The sequence below is a fragment of the Silene latifolia genome, chromosome X (assembly GCF_048544455.1).
Source record: "Silene latifolia isolate original U9 population chromosome X, ASM4854445v1, whole genome shotgun sequence".
NCBI lineage: Eukaryota > Viridiplantae > Streptophyta > Magnoliopsida > Caryophyllales > Caryophyllaceae > Silene > Silene latifolia.
The window spans coordinates 245,895,969-245,914,422 of NC_133537.1; the positions used below are offsets into that span (position 1 = coordinate 245,895,969).

General features: G+C 39.6%; 1 pseudogene; it reads right to left on the reverse strand.

Annotated features, from left to right (window-relative positions):
• Nucleotides 1-18,454, reverse strand: part of LOC141619876 (amidophosphoribosyltransferase, chloroplastic-like) — a 212,834-nt pseudogene extending 194,380 nt beyond the window's left edge.

The window sequence follows — 18,454 nt, forward strand, 5'->3', positions numbered from 1 at the left end:
TGCATTCTTTGTGTACAGCTCTAGCTTTGATGAGGTTGAGAGATGAGGTGGGGAGGTTTGGGATACATATAATGCAGAGAGGGGATGTTGTGGGAGATTTGACAGTACAGCCTGATCTTTATGATGATATTCGAGGTAAACAGGCGTTGGATCCTAAGATGGTTGAGTGGAGAGCTGGAGTAGAGAAAGGGACAGTGTCTCGATTTTCTATTCATACAGATGGTAATTTGAGGTTTGATGGGAGGTGGTGTGTCCCTAATGATGAGGAGCTGAAAAAGACAATCATGACAGAGGCACATTGTACACCGTATTCAGTACATCCAGGTGGTGACAAGCTATACAAGGATTTAAAGAACACATTTTGGTGGCCTGGGATGAAGAAAGAAACAGCTGAGTTTGTGGCCCGTTGTTTGACATGCCAGAGAGTTAAAGGGGAACAACGACGACCACAAGGTAAGATTCAGTCTTTAGAGGTACCTGAGTGGAAGTAGGAATCCATTTCTATGGATTTTATCGTGGGTTTGCCAAAGAGTCAACAGGGTAACAACATGATATGGGTAATAGTGGATCAACTGACCAAGTCAGCTCACTTTGTGCCAATGAAAGATACATGGACTAAAGCACAATTATCTATGGCTTATCGAAACAATGTGCTCAAGTTACATGGAGTCCCTAAGGACATAGTGTCTGATAGAGATGCGAGATTTATCTCAAGGTTTTGGAAAGAGTTGCAGGAATCTTTGGGAACAACTTTGAAGATGAGTACAAAGATTTCATCCCGCGATGCAGTGGTCGGGACCGAGAGAACGATCAAGACTCTTGAGGATATGTTACGAGCTTCTGTGATGGATTTTGGTGGTAGCTGGGAACAGAGGTTGGACTTGATAGAGTTTTCTTACAACAACAGCTATCACACTAGTATTGGCATGGCACCATTTGAGGCTTTGTATGGGAGGAGATGTAGGAGTCCGATTTGTTGGGACGACAGTGCTGAGGCAGTAGTTCTAGGACCATAGATGGTACATGAGATGGTTGAACAGATTAAGATGATCAGGGAATGGATGAGAGCATCTCAGGATAGGCAAAAGAGTTATGCAGATCTACATCGCCGGGATATAGAGTTTCAGGTTGGGGACAAGGTTCTTCTTAAAGTGTCTCCTATGTGTGGGGTTATGAGATTTGGGAAGAAAGGCAAGCTAAGTCAGAAGTTCATCGGGCCTTATAAAATCTTAGAGCGGGTTGGAGAAGTTGCATATCGCCTGGCTTTACCAGCTGCGTTAGAGAGAGTGCATAATGTGTTTCATGTATCGCAGCTGCGGAAGTATGTGAGTGATCCATCACATGTGTTAGATGCAGAGAGCATAGAGCTAGATGAGTCTTTATCATATCTTGAGGTCCCTAAGCAGATTCTTGACCGGAAGGTTAGGAAGACTAGAAGTGGTGAGACAGTTTTGCTTAAGATCCTTTGGTCTAACCACGAGACTGAGGAAGCTACATGGGAGGCAGAGGAGGCCATGAGAGAGTGTTACCCTTTCCTTTTTGATCAGGTATGTATGGTTACGGGGACGTAACCTTGTTTCTTTTAGGGGGGGTAGGAGATGATCGCGAAGAGTTTTTAAGAGTTTTTATACTCTTTTTATGTTCTGTCGGTATGTTTGTTGTGGTTGAGTCGGGTTGAGTTTGGGTTAGTAACATGTATTATGTTGAGTTTTGTTTTGATTGTTGAGTCGGGAGTGTTGTAGTGTGTGTCTTTGTTTTGTTGTGGTTTGAACTTCGGGACGAAGTTCTTTTTAAGGAGGGAAGACTGTAATACTACGGATTTATGAGTCTTTGGGTACTCTATCGAGTAGGCCTTACTCTGTCGAGTAAGGATGTGTTACGTTTTAAAATAGTTTCTGACCTGTTGGGTACTCGATCGAGTAACGTTGATACTCGATCGAGTAAGGGGGCACTCGATCGAGTACCTCAGCTACTCGATCGAGTAGCCGGTTTACGGGGGATGATTTATCGGGTTTTGTTAATAATGCGATTAAGTATATAATAACTTCCGTCGCTTTTCTTTAAACACTTTTAAAACCTAATTACTTTCAAAAAGAGAAATCAAACTACGTTCTTCGCATCAATCGCATTGTTGGCAAATCCCGGAGCTTGGAAGGTCGGATTTTACCTTTCTTTGTACCGTTGTGATCCTTGCGTCGAGGGTAAGATCTACGTACCATTTTTATAGTATTTCGTTAGAGTTGGTTAAACCCTAATAATGGGATTTGGGGGTTTTGTTGTATTTTGTGATTGATAGTGATTATATGTTTGTATGTTAGGAGGAGGATTCGTAGAGGAGGCTTTTTGATATCAGCTGTGAGACCGTCTGATTGTGTTGTGCTTTCCAGGTAGGGTTTCCCTACTCAGTGTTAGTCCCATAATGTGTTGTGGTGTTTTGTGGTTGTTGAATATTATCATACTCGTATTGTGATGATTGCTGGATTTGGTTGCTGATAGTAGTTGTGATTGTTTGTATCTGTCTGTGTTCTTTGGGTGCGTCCCTGGGCCGAGTGGAGTCACTTGCGGGAGTGGCTTCACGCCCATGATTCGCCTTCTGTGGAACCCGCCACAGAAGGGATGTGCACATTAATGGATTTGGGTTTTTCGCTCGATGGAGATGGGCGGGGCTTAGGTGGGAACGGCTGCGGTCCCGCGGCGGCGAGGAGTGACTGTTGCGATGGGCACTGGGCGGGGCTACGCACTTTAGTGTGTAGTCGGGATTGTGGAGTTGGGTTTGGAGTTCGGAGAATATCCGTGATGATAGAGTGTTTGTTTTCTTGTGTTGTTGGTTTATATAAATTGTGTGATTAGTACTGACCCCATTTAATGTTTTAAAAACTGTGGTGATCCATTCGGGGATGGTGAGCAGTTATTGAGCAGGTATGAGTCGAGTTACTGGGATAGCTGGGATGTGCCACCGTCTGATGATAGATGTCTTCCGATGTAGCTTTAGTAGTTTAATAAACATTTCAGTTAGCTCAGTAGACAGTTGGTTTTGAGAACTTGTATTCGTCTTTTGGTATTTGGGTTGGATTGTAACCTTTCACTAAAGTTATACTATTTTAAATGTTGTTTCGTTATTGTCTGATGATTATCATTGCCTAGGGTAATCGAGATGGTAGCATCCTTATAACTGAGTGGTCCTGGTAAGGCAGTTGGAGTATGGGGGTGTTACAGTGGTAATATTAGGGTTTTGCCTATCCCGGATGTCAAAATACACTTAGAAAAGAATAGTTTCAATAGAGATTATAGGCGTTGGATTTTTCATGGAGAATTAGAGGATGAGGATAGGGAATCTGATGTAGAGGTAAATAATAATACACCTGAAGCTGCTAGTTTAGATATAGAGGATGGGGGATATGATGTGTGTGTAAACAATCGTTCACCTACACCTGAAGTTGTTTTAGGTGAGAAGTTTGCTGAAGATGATGGATTCGATGATTTTGAAGCTAGCGGTGATTGGGAAATAAATGCTGATGATTTAATTGAGAAGTTGAGTCAATCTGAAATGCCTTTATTTACTGGTTGTAAGAAGTATACCAAATTGTCCGCGGTGGTAAAGTTATATAACTTTAAGGGAGTAAATGGGTGGAGTGATAAGAGTTTTATGGATCTTCTAGCTTTGCTATGTGACATGCTTCCTGACGGTAATATTCTTCAGAGTCAGACATACGAGGCTAAAAAAATAATTAGAGAATTGGGCATGGAATATGAGAAAATACATGCTTATCCTAATGACTGCATATTGTACCGTAAGGATTATGAGAAATTATCATATTGTCCGCGCTGCTCTGTATGGCGATAAGACTAAGGAAGGGATCCCAGCTAAGGTGTTGTGGTATTTTCCAATAATACCAAGATTCATAAGGATTTATTTGAATGAAGAAGATGAAAGAATGTTGACTTGTCATAATAGTGGAAGGATTGAAGATGGAAAGTTAAGACACCCAGCGGATGGTCAACAGTGGAAAGAGTTTGACGCTAAATATCCTGACTTCGCCAAAGAAGCAAGGAACTTGCGTCTAGCGCTCTTCACAGATGGAATGAATCCTCACGGAGACATGAGTACCCAACACCGTACTTGGCCAGTTGTGTTGGCCATCTATAATTTACTCCCATGAGTTTGCATGAAACGGAAGTATCTGATGTTGTCTTTGTTGATATCTGGCCCTCGACAACCTGAAAATGACATAGATGTATATTTGGAACCACTTCTAGATGATCTGAAGATTCTGTGGGAAAGAGGGATACCGGTGTTTGATGGTTATAAGAAGGAAAGTTTCAATCTGAGAGCTATGTTATTGTGTACAATAACTAACTTTTCGTCGTACGACGATCTTTCTGGACATACTATACATGGGAAAAAGGCTTGCCCATTGTGTGGGGGGGGGGGATGTTGAATCAGAATATTTGAAGCATTCTCGCAAGCATGTGTATAGGGGAAATCGTCGATGGTTATGCCGTGATCATCATTATCGTAAGCTTTATAAGGCGTTAAATGGGTGTCCTGAGCAACGTGGGAGTCCTCAGATTTTGAATGGTCATGAAGTGTATAAGAAAGTGAAAGATATTGAGATAATGTATGGGAAGAACGGACTTAAGTTGTCTACTCGTGGTTATAAAAAAAATCTACATTTTTTACCAAACTTCCGTACTGGCGTGACCTCCCGGTTAGACATTGCCTAGATTTTATACACATTGAAAAGAACGTTTGTGATGATATAATCAGTACTCTACTGAATGTTCCGGGTAGGACAAAAGACAACAAGGCAGTTAGGGATGATATAGTTGAGATGGGTATTAGGCCCGAGCTGGCATCTAAAACAAAAGGAAATCGGACTTTTTTGCCGCCTGCAGCTCATACTCTTTCAAAAAAGGAGAAAAAAAAGTTTTGTGAATGCTTGCATGGTATTAAGGTGCCAGAGGGCTATTCGTCTAATATTAGAAGCCTTGTTTCGTTGCAGGACCTACAACTTACTGGTTTAAAGTCACATGACTGTCATATATTGATGCAACAACTATTAGCTGTGGCCGATCGTTCCATTCTACCTCCAAAGGTTCGACATGCTACAATTAAATTTTACTATTTCTTCAAATCAATCAACAGTAAAATCATTGATCCCGATGAAGCGGAAACTTTGTAGGACACCCTCGTCACCAGTCTTTGTCATTTTGAAATGTATTTTCCTCCTTCATTTTTCACTATCATGGTTCATTTGACTGTCCACCTAGTCCAGGAGGTTTTGTATCTCGGGCCAGTGTATTTGAGATATCAGTACCCATTCGAACGATTGATGAAAGTTTACAAGGATTACACATATAATAGGTATCGTCCAGAGGGGTGTATTGCTGAGCGAGCAATTATCGATGAAGCTCTTTCGTATTGTTAGGCGTACCTCTCCTTGGATAAGTTAATTGGAGCTCCTACGAATCCTCATAGTGACTGGATAAATAGAAAAGGTGTAAGGGGTCGTGCTTCCAAGGATATGTCATCTGACATGCGATATAGAGCTCATACATACGTTCTTTTTAACGATGATCATGTCCAACCTTACAGTATGGAACACCAGCGTTACCTTAAGGGAAAACGCCCTCATAAGAACGAAAGGTGGTATGCAAATGAGCATTACAAGCAATTTAATGACTGGTTTAAGGATATTATTTACGATTATGACAACCAAATTGATGATTGCTCACCCAGCCTACGACATCTCGCTTTCGGTCCTGATGCTTGTGTAACTTTTTATAGCGGGTATGCGATCAATGGGTACACTTTCTACACCCGCATTCAAGATGAGGCGAGCACAATGCAAAACAGTGGAGTTTGCGTAGATTCTGAGGCAATATACTTTGCTAGTTCAAAGGATAAAAATCATATTTTGGGTACAATGCAATATTATGGAGTTATTTAAGAGATATTGGTTTTAGACTACATGGATTTTGAGATACCTCTATTTCGGTGCAAGTGGGTTGACAACAACAATGGTGTTAGAAAGGATGATTTAGGATTCACATTAGTAAATTTTAACAAAGTTGGAAACAAGGACGGTCCTTTTATATTAGCGTCACAAGCAAAACAAGTGTTTTATGTTACCGATCCTGTGGATAAGAAGTGGTCAGTTGTTCTATCTTGCCATCGCCGAATTCCAGATGATGAAGACGTCGAATTTGAAGGACTTGAGCACAGTGCTATATCGCAATTTGGTAATGATGTTGAAAATGTTAACATTCCAAACATATATACACGAGATGATCATGATGAAGGTATTTAAGTTAATGAAGAGACTAGCAAATCCAAAAAACGTTCCCGACAGCCACGAAAATATCAGCAATCCAAACAAGATATTTTGCGTCATGTGTAATTATTGTCTTGCTGTTATATATCAAACTGTTGTTGTAAACTTTTCTGCTGTTGCAGCGGGCGGGTTAGGGAAAAATCGTATCAAATGATGCTTTATTTCTTGGTGGTAAAATCAAACAAAATGAAATATAAAATACAACTGTTATACCTAAACCGTTGTTCAAGATGTGTACAGTTATAACGGTTTAGTCCGTTGTTATCTATATAAAAATGATGTTTTATTTCTTGGCGGTAAAATCAAACAAAATGAAAAGCTTTAAGACAACGGTTATTTCTAACCCGTTTTAGATGATACTAATCAATAACGGTTTCAAACAAAACTGGTGTTTGTTTGGAAGCAAAATAAAACGGTTTTTCTTATACCGTGTTTATTAGTTTCCATTAAACAAGGTCTTGCAAGTGTTGTATTATTCACACATATATACTCTGAGCTTCCCCTCCTCCACATAATATCCTCAAACACTGAGCTTCCCCTCAACCACCAACCTACCCCATCGCGTCGCAGTCATCGTCATCATCGCCATTGCCGCCGCCAGATCTATCTGGATTATCCACTTTAAATAAGTAATAAACCCTCCTCTCTAGAGATTTGTTTGTTATTATAAGTATGCATTGTTATTATTTGTTTATTAATTTCTGCTTTAGATATGGTCGAAAAACGGAAAAGAAACGATGGAAATGCGTCAGGCGACGACTAAAGTGATCAGAATAATTTGCAACACACTGCAGGTCGAATGCGCCACAGGGTTTCCCTAGAAGCAATAAATTCAAAGATACCTAATCCTTTACAATGGGATAAAGATACGGGGCTGCCATATGGTGAGAATGTCGGGTATTTTGCGAGTTGGATTAGTTGTTGTGTAAGACAGTATGTGCCTCTCAGTTTGCCGCGTATCAGTGAACTGGGTAAAATACGGAACACCATGCTAATAAACAGAATAAAGTTATGTATATACAATAATAAATGCTTTAGCTGAAATTAAGTTACTACTTGATTTGTGTATTAACCGAAACACTTGTACCAACTATGCTCATCATATATGCAGTTAGCTTACGTTGTCCCCGAAAAGTATGATAAGTACCTAAAAAAAAGACAGGGGAAGCCCTCAGATCTTGGAAGTTAAAGATTGCTGAGAACCACTTGTTCAACAAGGAAACCGGGGAGATGAACAAGAAACCACCAAAAAAGAAGTATTCGTATATCAGTCAGGACCATTCGGATAGCTATATCGCTTATAGGTAGTCTGACAAGTTTAAGGTAACTTCATAATAATAAGTAAATAAGTATACTTAGATTAGTGTTTGGTCATGCTTACATTTCTCGATACAATTTATTTGTTGAAGGCTATGAGTGAGAGGGACAAGGCGAACATTTCAAAGAAAAAGACCGTCTTTTACGGCTCCCGGGGTGGTTATAGATTGATTAAGATGAAACTTGTAAAAAACATAATTCTTATAGTATTAGACTATTAGGTGTTTTAGTCGGATGTTATATATGTTCATAGTAATCATACATATTTTGAGAGGATATCAATGTGATGAATGAATTGTAGGCAAAGCTTAGAAAATTCAGTCGTCATGACCCTTGGGTAGAAGGTCACACTCCTAATAATGAAAAGACGGAAACTGAATATGATAAGGACATCAAAGAGAAAATTGTAAGTTTGAATAAATATATCACTCCTACCACTGGTGGTCGGAGTTATATAATTGTGAGTTGCTTAATGTTTTTGTGTGTATGTAGAGGATCTTTGAGAAGGAGGTACAGAAAGGAAAATGGAAGCCTCAAGGATGTGATGACATTCTTGCTAGGGCAATTGGCAAAGCAGAGCATCCAGGTCGTGTGACAGGGGTATCGACGAATGTTGGTATCACTAAGTATTTTGGAAAAACTCCTCGAAGGATGATGAGTAGCGATGATTCCAAGAAGGTAATCATATAAATACTGTATTTGATTCAACATAATTTATAACTATATATGCTGACATTAATTTCTACTACACTACAGAAAATGGCCAGGTTGATGCTGAGAATGTTGGAAACTGGGGGTAAAGCCATCGGAAGAAGAGTTGGATATGGTTCAAGAAGTCATTAAGGAAGCAGCGTAGGAGGAGAATGAGGAGGAGGAGAAGGAGGAGGAGGAGGAGGAGGAGGAGGAGGAGGAGGAGGAGGAGGAGGAAGAAAAAGAGGTAATAATATTTATGTCTTATATACAGTGTGTTATATGATTTGGAAAATCAGTACGTGTTATGTGGACAACTGTTAATGTACAGAAGGAAGCCGAGGAGACATGACAAGGGAGAAGGAAATGGCAAAGGAGACTGAGGTGGGAGCCGAGGATCGATATCAGGCAGTTGAAGAGGAAGAGAAATCCAGGAAGGCCGTGACATAGGATGAGGTGGAGGTAGTTGATGATCAGATGTTCTTCTCAACACCGAAAAAGGTAATAGCCGCTAGTTTATAATTATTCATATCATACACGTTTTTTACTTATGAAATTTATTAAAGGTAGTGAATGTATGTGTACTAATTAATTAAAGTTGTCGTGAAGGGCGATTTCAAGGTGGCTTGTCGTCTGTTGTATTTATAGGGGAAACAAAAAGTTGTTGTTGCCAGGGAATACGTGTTCAATTACGATCGGATTCAACAAGTTAAGGTTCATGGTATACCTCTTCGTGAGAAATGCAAGAAAGTGGAAGTGTCCTAATTATATAAAGATGAGTATGGGGAAGTAAAAGTACCATTTCCTAATGAGGAGGTCACTTATTTGAAAGAAGCACTAAGCTCTTATGTGCAATGGCCTGACAACCTCATCAATGTTGTCATCCCCGAGGTACCTATATGCAGACGTTAATTATTAGTTGTTCTTTAAATATATTAGGGTACGAATATTAACATATCGTAAGTACTTTAATCTTTACATTTGCAGAAGTTAAGCTAAGCCATGGCGGCAGCTAAAGCAATTACTACTACGTCAACGGACAAAGTAACCGAAAGGACTACGTCTTCCCCCCAAAAACAAAACCACCGGACATACAATATAAGACAGCTACGAAAGTTGTTGTAGTCAAGCCTGCTTATGATTCTTATTATGAATCGTGTGAATATAAGGAAAAAAAATGAAAAATACTTCCCTGAAGGCTTTGCATAACCTAGCTGTAAAGAGGTCTGAGGGGATGTAGTCATGATTAACATTGAAGAGGAAATTACGGGCACAGCTGATATAGCCGTACTAGACCCGAAGCAACTGATGGAATTTGTCGACCTTGACAATTTAGATGTTGTTCACATTTTGATTTGGATGAAGTTATAAAACTATTTAGTCATTTCCATTTACGAATAATGATGTTTGTTTAAATTATTAATTACAATAACATTCTTCGTTCCATGTGGCGTAATAAGTACCTAAATAATCAGATCGCTGAGTGGAAGGTCCCAATTCACGCCTACGGGTTCTTGAGTCCTAAGGCCTTCTCTGTGCACAGAGTTTCATACGAAGAACAAATCAATAGTATCGCTCGTCGGTTAATGTCGACCAAAAAATTATGGCTTGCCCCTTACAATGAGAATATGTATGTATATTACGTGATTATTGTAATGAATCACGGTTCCATAAATTTTTTATTAACATGTTTAAATGCGTGTAAATGAACTAACAGTTCAATGTCCCAAATTGAATAGGAAGCATTGGGTGCTACTGGCAATCAAAGTGGAAACAAAAACAGTGTATTGGATTAACTCTCGCGAAGGCAAACCCTCTGACAGTTATGTAAATATGATAACTGAGTAAGTTTACAACCTTCAATAATGTCATTTGTTATTGTATGACTTGAGCCATATATATGCAAATAATAATGGCATGTGTGTATATTTATGAATCAGTGTTTTTGAAGCAAAAAAAAGAATATGTCCACTTGGGAAACATGAAAGCAACACTGTTCCCAATTTTATCACGCCATTAGTAAGTGTATTCTTAATAATTACTCGTATCATTTAATTTATGTTTATGTGAGAGGTTGATTATCTAATTCAGCTGATTTGTGTGTGATTTATATAATAGTCTCCTAAAGCACCAGACGACAAAAATTGCGCCTTTTACGTTTGTCAGTCCATGTGGGAGGTTATCAACGGAAAACATTCTACCATCCGGATACGGGTTAGTGTGATTTACAAACTATTTCAGACGTAAATTGAGTTCAATTCTGTATACTTCCATGTATTATATCTATTTTGATTATGTATATTTTGAATTGTAGTTTCCACTAATACTCAACAAAGCCCCAGAATATTCGCCAGAGGATATCACCCAGCTGAGAAATATGTGGGCAAGTTATGTTGTTTTATTAGCGGAGTCTCAATAGTTTGCTCGTGCTTTATGTACGTATGTGTATATATAGAGCCATTGTGTATTGGCTTCTTTTGTTTTTTTTAGGAAGTTGTGTTTTGGCTTTTGATCATCCTGTTTGTACTGTTTTTAAACTGGGTTTAATTGATCACGGGGTGTAATATTTTGATGCAGGGTTGAATTTTTGCAGTGCACAGCTGCTGGAATGCTATTTTTCAGCAGCAACTGAAAAAATAGCATTTCAGCAGCTGCTACAAACGCTGCTGAAAAAATAGCATTTTAGCAGCTGCTAGAACAAGCTAAAATCATTTTTTTTTAAAATAATTAAAAACGATAACGGTTAAAAATAACCTGTTGCAAACAATTATTTGACAACGGTTTTATTTAGATAAATAACCGTTGACATATTTTCCTTCCCATTCAAACCGCTAAAAATATAAGATAACGACCGATAACCATTGTCGAGTTCAAAAATTTTACAAGGGTTTATTTAAGAAGAACCGTTATCAAAGTATCATCAATAAAAATAGATAACGGTTACATACCGTTGTCAATAGATAAATATAACAACGGTTTTGCATGCAATAAAACCGTTGTTAAATTTGACATTTAATTAAATAAGATAACGAAATGAACCGTTATCATATATAATATTTAACAACAGTTTTGGAACCACTAAACCGTTGTCAATAGTGAACTAGGACAACGGATTTGAAACCGTTATTAAGATTTAATAACGGTTTCATAAAAGTATACCCGTTGCCATAAAAACATATTTAACAACAGTTTTATAACGGTTCTTGAGTTGTGATAACGGTATTATAGATCCATTATTGATGTTATATAACGGTTGCGTGTTTGTACAACTGTGGTATATATTTAACAATAGTCGTTGCAATAACGGTTCTGTGTTTCTATTTAATAACGGTAATTGTATTATCTGACCGTTATTGAAGGTCTTATTTGGCGTAGTGACAACGGGGCGGCAATCTTGGAAAAGTCTTTGATAAAACGCCGGTAGAAACCGGCATGACTTAAAAAAGATCTCACTTCACGCACATTAGTAGGATAAGGCAAAGTGCGAATGGTGTCGATCTTTGCCTTACCGACCTTAATCCCTCTAGAGGATACAACATGTCCCAACACTATTCCTCCCTCAACCATGAAATGACATTTCTCATGGTTAAGTATAAGGTTGGTCTCAATGCATCGTTGGAGAACCCAAGATAGGTGACTCAAATAATCCTCAAATGATTCACCATGCACGGTGAAATCATCCATGAACACTTCAATAAAATCCTCTACATGTTCTGAGAATATACTTACCATGCATCTTTGGAACGTTTCGGGCATGTTACAAAGGCTAAAAGGCATTTTCCGGTATGCAAACGTCCCAAAGGGGGCATGTAAAAGTTGTTTTTGTTTGGTCCTAGGGCCCTATAGGGATTTGAAAATAGCCTGAGTAACCATCCAAAAAGCAATATTAAGATTTTCCCGCTAACCTTTCCAACATTTGATCCATGAAAGGAAGCGGGAAATGGTCCTTTCGAGTGACCGCATTGAGCCTACAGTAGTCGATGCAAACTCGCCACCCATTTTGAACTCAGGTGGGAACTAAGACACCATCTTGGTTTTCAACTACCGTTAGCCCGGACTTCTTTGGAACAACTTGGGTTGGACTAACCCATTGACTATCCGAGATAGGATAGATCATACCTACATGTGCAAGTTTAAGTACCTCTTTCTTGACAACCTCCATCATAGGAGGGTTCAAACGCCGTTGCGGTTGGCGAACAGGTTTGGCTTCTTCTTCTAAAAGAATCCTATGCATGCATAATGTTGGACTTATTCCCTTGATGTCGGCTATTGTCCATCCAATAGCCTCCTTGTGCTTCTTTAAGACTTGAATGAGAGAGTCTTCTTAACTACTTGAAAGTTTACTTGAAATAATAACGGGCAAAGTTTCTTCTTTCTCTAGAAAGGCATACTTCAAGTGACTTGGCAAGGGCTTTAACTCAATAATAGGGGCCTTCAGTATTGATGGAACAGGTCTCTCTTTTGGTAACTCTTCTAACAAAGAGGAACAAACGAAGCAAAAATCCTGGACAGGGAAAAAGGCGCACGATGCGCCCTTTTGGGCTGTGGGAGGCGCACGATGCGCTTTTCCTGGTGCTCTGTTTTTTGTTTCGATTTCTTCCCACTCTTCCATGAATGGGGTTGCTTCCAAGTCTTTAATAGTTTCTTGCAAATTACAAGATAAAACATACCCTACATCCTCTCCAAACATTCCATTAGTCAATGTAATATCCAAAGGATCATCCTTACATAGTTCATAGAAGGTTTGGACAATGGGTTCAAATATTTCCAAAAAACATAATGAAGAGGTCTCGGTGGGGTATTTCATTGCCTCATAGATGTTATATTTAATCTTTTGACCTTTAAATTCCATGGTAAGACACCCACTAGACACATCTATCTTAGTGTCCGAAGTCTTCATGAAAGGTCTTCCCAACAACATAGGAGTGGAACCTTTTTCGGGCTCCATCTCAATCACATAGAAATTGGCCGGGACAATCATGTCCCCCACCTTAACCAATACATCCTCAATGTTGCCTTTGGGGTAGATGTTGGATCTATCGGCTATGGAAATAACAACATGAGTCGGTTTCAAAGGCCCTAACTTAAGAGACTCATAAAGATAATGAGGTAAAACATTGATAAAAGCACCCAAATTAAGCATGGCTCTTTGGCACTCTAATTCACCAATCTTGCAAGGGATGCTGAACATGCCCAGATCACCACACTTTTTGTGGTAAAAGCTTTTGAAACATAGACGAGACATGTTCACTAGCCCTCACTTTCTTTATGCTCATTGCCTTGTTGGTCCTCTTTGTAGTGCACAATTCTTTCAAAAATTTAGCATGTTTCAGCACACTACTAAGAAAGTCAAGAATTGGGATTTTTACCTCCACTTTACGAAAGATGTCGTAAAGGCTTGAAGTCTTCTTATCCATTACCCTTGTGTCATTCAAAGCACTTGGAAAGGGAGCTTGTGGCTCGTATTCCGGAAGTGGTTCATCAATCCTCAATTTCTGGGTGTAGATGCTCTATCATGATCCACCACCACTTCAATTTCATCCTCAACTACATCCTCCAATTCATGGACAACCGAAAGTGGCTTTGATGTCTTAGGAGCCTTGGGTGCCTCTACCAACTCCCTACCATTCCTCAAGGAAACTGCTTGTGCTTGTTCCTTGGTGGGTGGAGGAATGGTATGAGAAAGGAGGCTCCCTCCTTAAGTAGGTAGTTTAGTGAGTGTGATGAGAATTTGACCCACTTGAGTCTCAAGGTTACCAATCCTAGAGTCGGTGAGCCAGTTTTGTTGAAGCATGGCGGTTTAAAAATCTTTGGTATTGGCTAGAAAAACTTGGGTATTGGCTTGTAAGGCTTGGGTGTCTTTTTGCATTGCCACTTGATTCATGGCAAGTGTTTTCATCATATCCTCCAAGCAATTTTGTAATTGATTTTGATTTTGATTTGGCTTTTGCAATGAAGAGTTTGATGGTCCTCTTTGGTTTTGGTTTTGGTTTTGGTTTCCACCCCACCCAAGATTAGGATGAGTTTTCCACCCCTCATTGTAAGTATTGGAATAGGGGTTAAATTTCCTGAACCCAAGAGCCTTCACCGCTTTATTTCCTTCTTCCATTTTCAAAGATGGACACCCATCGGTGGGATGGGTTGGATCATTACAAAGGCCACAAAATTTCACATGAGATGTACTCACACCTCCTTTTGCAAGTTCCTTAACCAAGTTGGTAAGAAAATCAACTTTGTCTTCCATGTGGTTGGAGTTTTGCTTTGAAGAAGATGATACACTTGCCTTCTTGATTCTCCTTCCAAAACTCCTAAAGCTTCCCACTAGCCTTTCAATCAAATCATTTGCTTTTTGGACCGACATGTACTCAATTCCACCTTGGGTGGCAGCCTTAATCATTCTAGCATCATCTTCAAGAAGTCCACCACAAAAGTTTAAGAGCAAGTCATGATCGATGTAACCATGGTATGGGCAACTAGCAAGTAGTTGCTTGAATCTCTCCCAATACTCATATAGGTTTTCCCCATCCATTTGCTCCACATTACTTATATCCTTCTTGAGTTGAGAGGAGAGACTCGCGGAAAAGTATTTCTCCATGAAGGCTTTCTTCATATGGTTCCATGTGGTAATGCTTCCGGTGGGAAGGTAATAGAGTCAATCATTCGCCGTATCCTTTAGTGAGAAAGGAAAAGCTCTCAATTGGAGTTGCTCATCGGTGACTCCATTGGGTTTCATGCTAGAACACACCACATGGAACTTGTTCAAGTGCTTGTTGGGATCCTCCGTACTTATCCCATGGAATTGTGGCAATTGATGGATGAGCCCGGATTTGAGCTCAAAGGTAGCATTCTCCGCTAGAGGCGGAAAAGAGATACACAAAGGAAATTGTGTAAGGTCCGGAGCGGTGAGCTCCTTGATAGTCCTTGCCCTTGGACGTTCATGGTCCTCGGCATCTCCCATGATGATGTTTATGGATTGTATATCATTTTCTATAACAAAAACGGTGTTGTTGGAAGAAGAAGAAGAATGGTTATCTTCCTCTTGGTCTTGTTGGTTTACGGAATTGATTTATTGAATAACCGGAGGTTCTCTTCTTATATCTCCTCCTAGCCAAGTAAGAGTCCTTTGAATTTTCGGGTCGTAGGGAAGCAAGGTTTCACTTGAATTCCTAGTATGAACCATAAAAGGATCTACACAAGAATCAAACGATCAAAAGTCTCTCACAACCAAATCTACAAAACACAATTTAGCTACTAGAAACACTAATGCAAGTAACTTGACGAAATTATTCTAAAAACAAAATTAAAAACACTTTAGCAAAACTGTTACCTTCCCTAGCAATAGCGCCAAAATTTGACACGCCTAAAACGTCGCTAAAAAAGACGGCCAAATTAACAATTTATATACCGTAATACGTACTAATTAATACTAATTATAAAACAAGTAAGTAGCAAGTAATGGGATCGAACCCAAGAGAAGGGGGGTTTGCAATGGTGTAATCAAAAGAGAAATTAGAACAATTGTAACAAATTAACAACAAGTATGTAAATAAAAAGAGGGGAGTTAATTTGGTTTGGTTTTCATGCAACAAAATGGAATTCAAATAAGAGTAACAAGTAAGTAAGCAATTGAAGATGATTATCAAATATGAGAGGAAACTTAACCCAACCCAATTAGTGAACCACTTTGGTCGATCCTAGACACAATCAATCCTTTAATTATAAATTATCACCTTATTGTGAAGATTACTCTCCTATATCTCCTTAATAATGGTTAAATGACAAGGAAATCACACTTAATCAATTAACCCAACTTATCAATCCTACCAAGTAGAAATCACATACATTGGTTAAATTAATAAGAAGATAAAAGCATGAGAGATTCAATAAGGGTAATTAGACACAATGAAAACACGATTAATGCCTAATTACAAGTTAATCGTTTACTTGATGATTAAGCCAAGAAGAAATCACATTCATTAGCATAATAACAAGGTGTTGCAAAGATGGGATTACAAGGAAATCACACTTAATAATCCCAACAACAATAAATTAAGGAACTTGATTTAATTAAGCAACAAGGAAATCACACTTAATTACTCAAATCAAACAAGGTTTCCAAAATTCAAACAATAAACACAAAGGATTAACAATAATAATAACAATTAGGGAAGGATTAGGGTGTCTTACAACCAAAGTTTACACCTTTTGGATTGGATTAAGAGAGGATATTAGTTCTCCATAATAAATCTAAAAATCCAATTAAGATGATATATCCCCAATTACAACTTGATTAACAAAATAAAGCATAAGATGATGAATCCCTAATGGTATTCACCAATATATAGTCCTAGGTTAAAGAGGAAATGGTGGGCTTAAGTTGGATGAAAGCCCGTAATCAAAACGCGTAATTCCAGAAAAGCGCATGATGCGCCTTATTGCTTTGGGAAATGCGCACGGTGCGCCTTTTGTGCTGAACTCCGCCTTGAATATTTTCCTTTGCTTCTTCTCTTGGATGGTTCCTTTGTTGATCTCTTGTAGCTTTCTTCCAGGCTTCCCTTGGGACTTAGAACCACCCCGAACTTCCTCTAAAACATGATCAGATCCTCCTTAATAACTCAACACTCGGAATTGGTTAATAAAAACATAAATCAAGCAAAACCGCTCCCTAATGTCGCTTTATTATGCACAAAATGGACTAATTAGATGATAATGATATGAGCTTATCAGTGGGCTAGCAATTATCATATGCACCTCCTTAGCACCCACCTCCTTAAGTAACCTAACATTTTCTGAGGATGTTGTACCCCTAACAATGGAATCATCCACAACAACAACCCTCTTACCCTTCAAAACTGCCTTAACTAGTGCCAATTTCAACTTAACACCGAAATCCCTAATCGTTTGGGATGGCTCAATAAAAGTCCTACCAACATAATGAGACCTAATTAACCTTTGTTGGGAGGGCACACCCGCCTGTTCCGCATAACCTAGGGCCGCGACCCCACCAGAGTCAGGTACAACAATAACCACATCACACTCAACAGATGCCTCGGTAGCTAAAATCTTCTCAAAGGCATGCCTCGACTCATAATAGACCTCCCAAAAACAATTGAATTAGGACAAGAAAAGTAAATAAGCTCAAAAATACATTGTTTTAGCTCGGGGTGAGACATTAGGCACGAGGTCTGAACTCCATCCTTGTCTACAACCACCATCTCACCTGGACAAACTTCACGCTTTTAAGTAGCCTCAATTAAATCAAGTGCACAAGTCTCAAATGCAAAAACGACAGCCTTATTGCTCCTCCTACCCATGACAAGGGGACGGAAGCTATGTGGGTCCCGGACAGCAACGAGCTTATCCTCAATTAAGAAGACCATGGAGTAGGCTCCCTCGAGTTGTCGGCACGCCTCCTCAATGCGAAGGAAGAAAGGGCGATGCTGGGAGATAACGATCAAATGAAGGACAACCTCAGTATCACTACTAGTATTGAAAATACTGCCATTGTCTTCTAAACTGTTGTGTGGTTTTTGGTAATTGATGAGGTTACCATTGTGGGAAACTCCAACTGAGCCGTATTTATAACCTGCTACGAAGGGTTGTATATTCTTAAGCATAGACGCTCCAACAGTGGAGTAGCGGACGTGGCTGATGGCGAAGGAGCTGGGGAGTTGGTTAAGTTTAAATTGGCTAAAAACATCTGAGACAAGGTTGACGCCGGTGATGGATTGTAAAACGCCGTCGTCATTGGCAGTGACAATACCAGCGCCTTTCTGACCGTGGTGTGGAAGGGCATGTAGGGCTAAGTAACAAAGGCGGGAGGTTTCAGGGTCGCCGTAGATACCGACGACACCGTACTCCTCCCTGGGATTATCATCGTGTATGTCATGACTGATTTGTGGTGATAATGAAAAGAAGGTGGAAATAGGAGTGTGTGAGCATTTAAGGGATTGGGAAGGGAGTTCGAGTTTGAGGGTGAAGGGACAGGGTTTAAGGAAGGTGTGGTGGCGTGACGGTGGGGGTGAGATGAAGGTGGTGGTGGTGGTGGTGGTGGATGAGTGATGATGGTGAGGGAGGGTTAGTGTTGTGGAATGGAGGCCGGTGGATGCCAT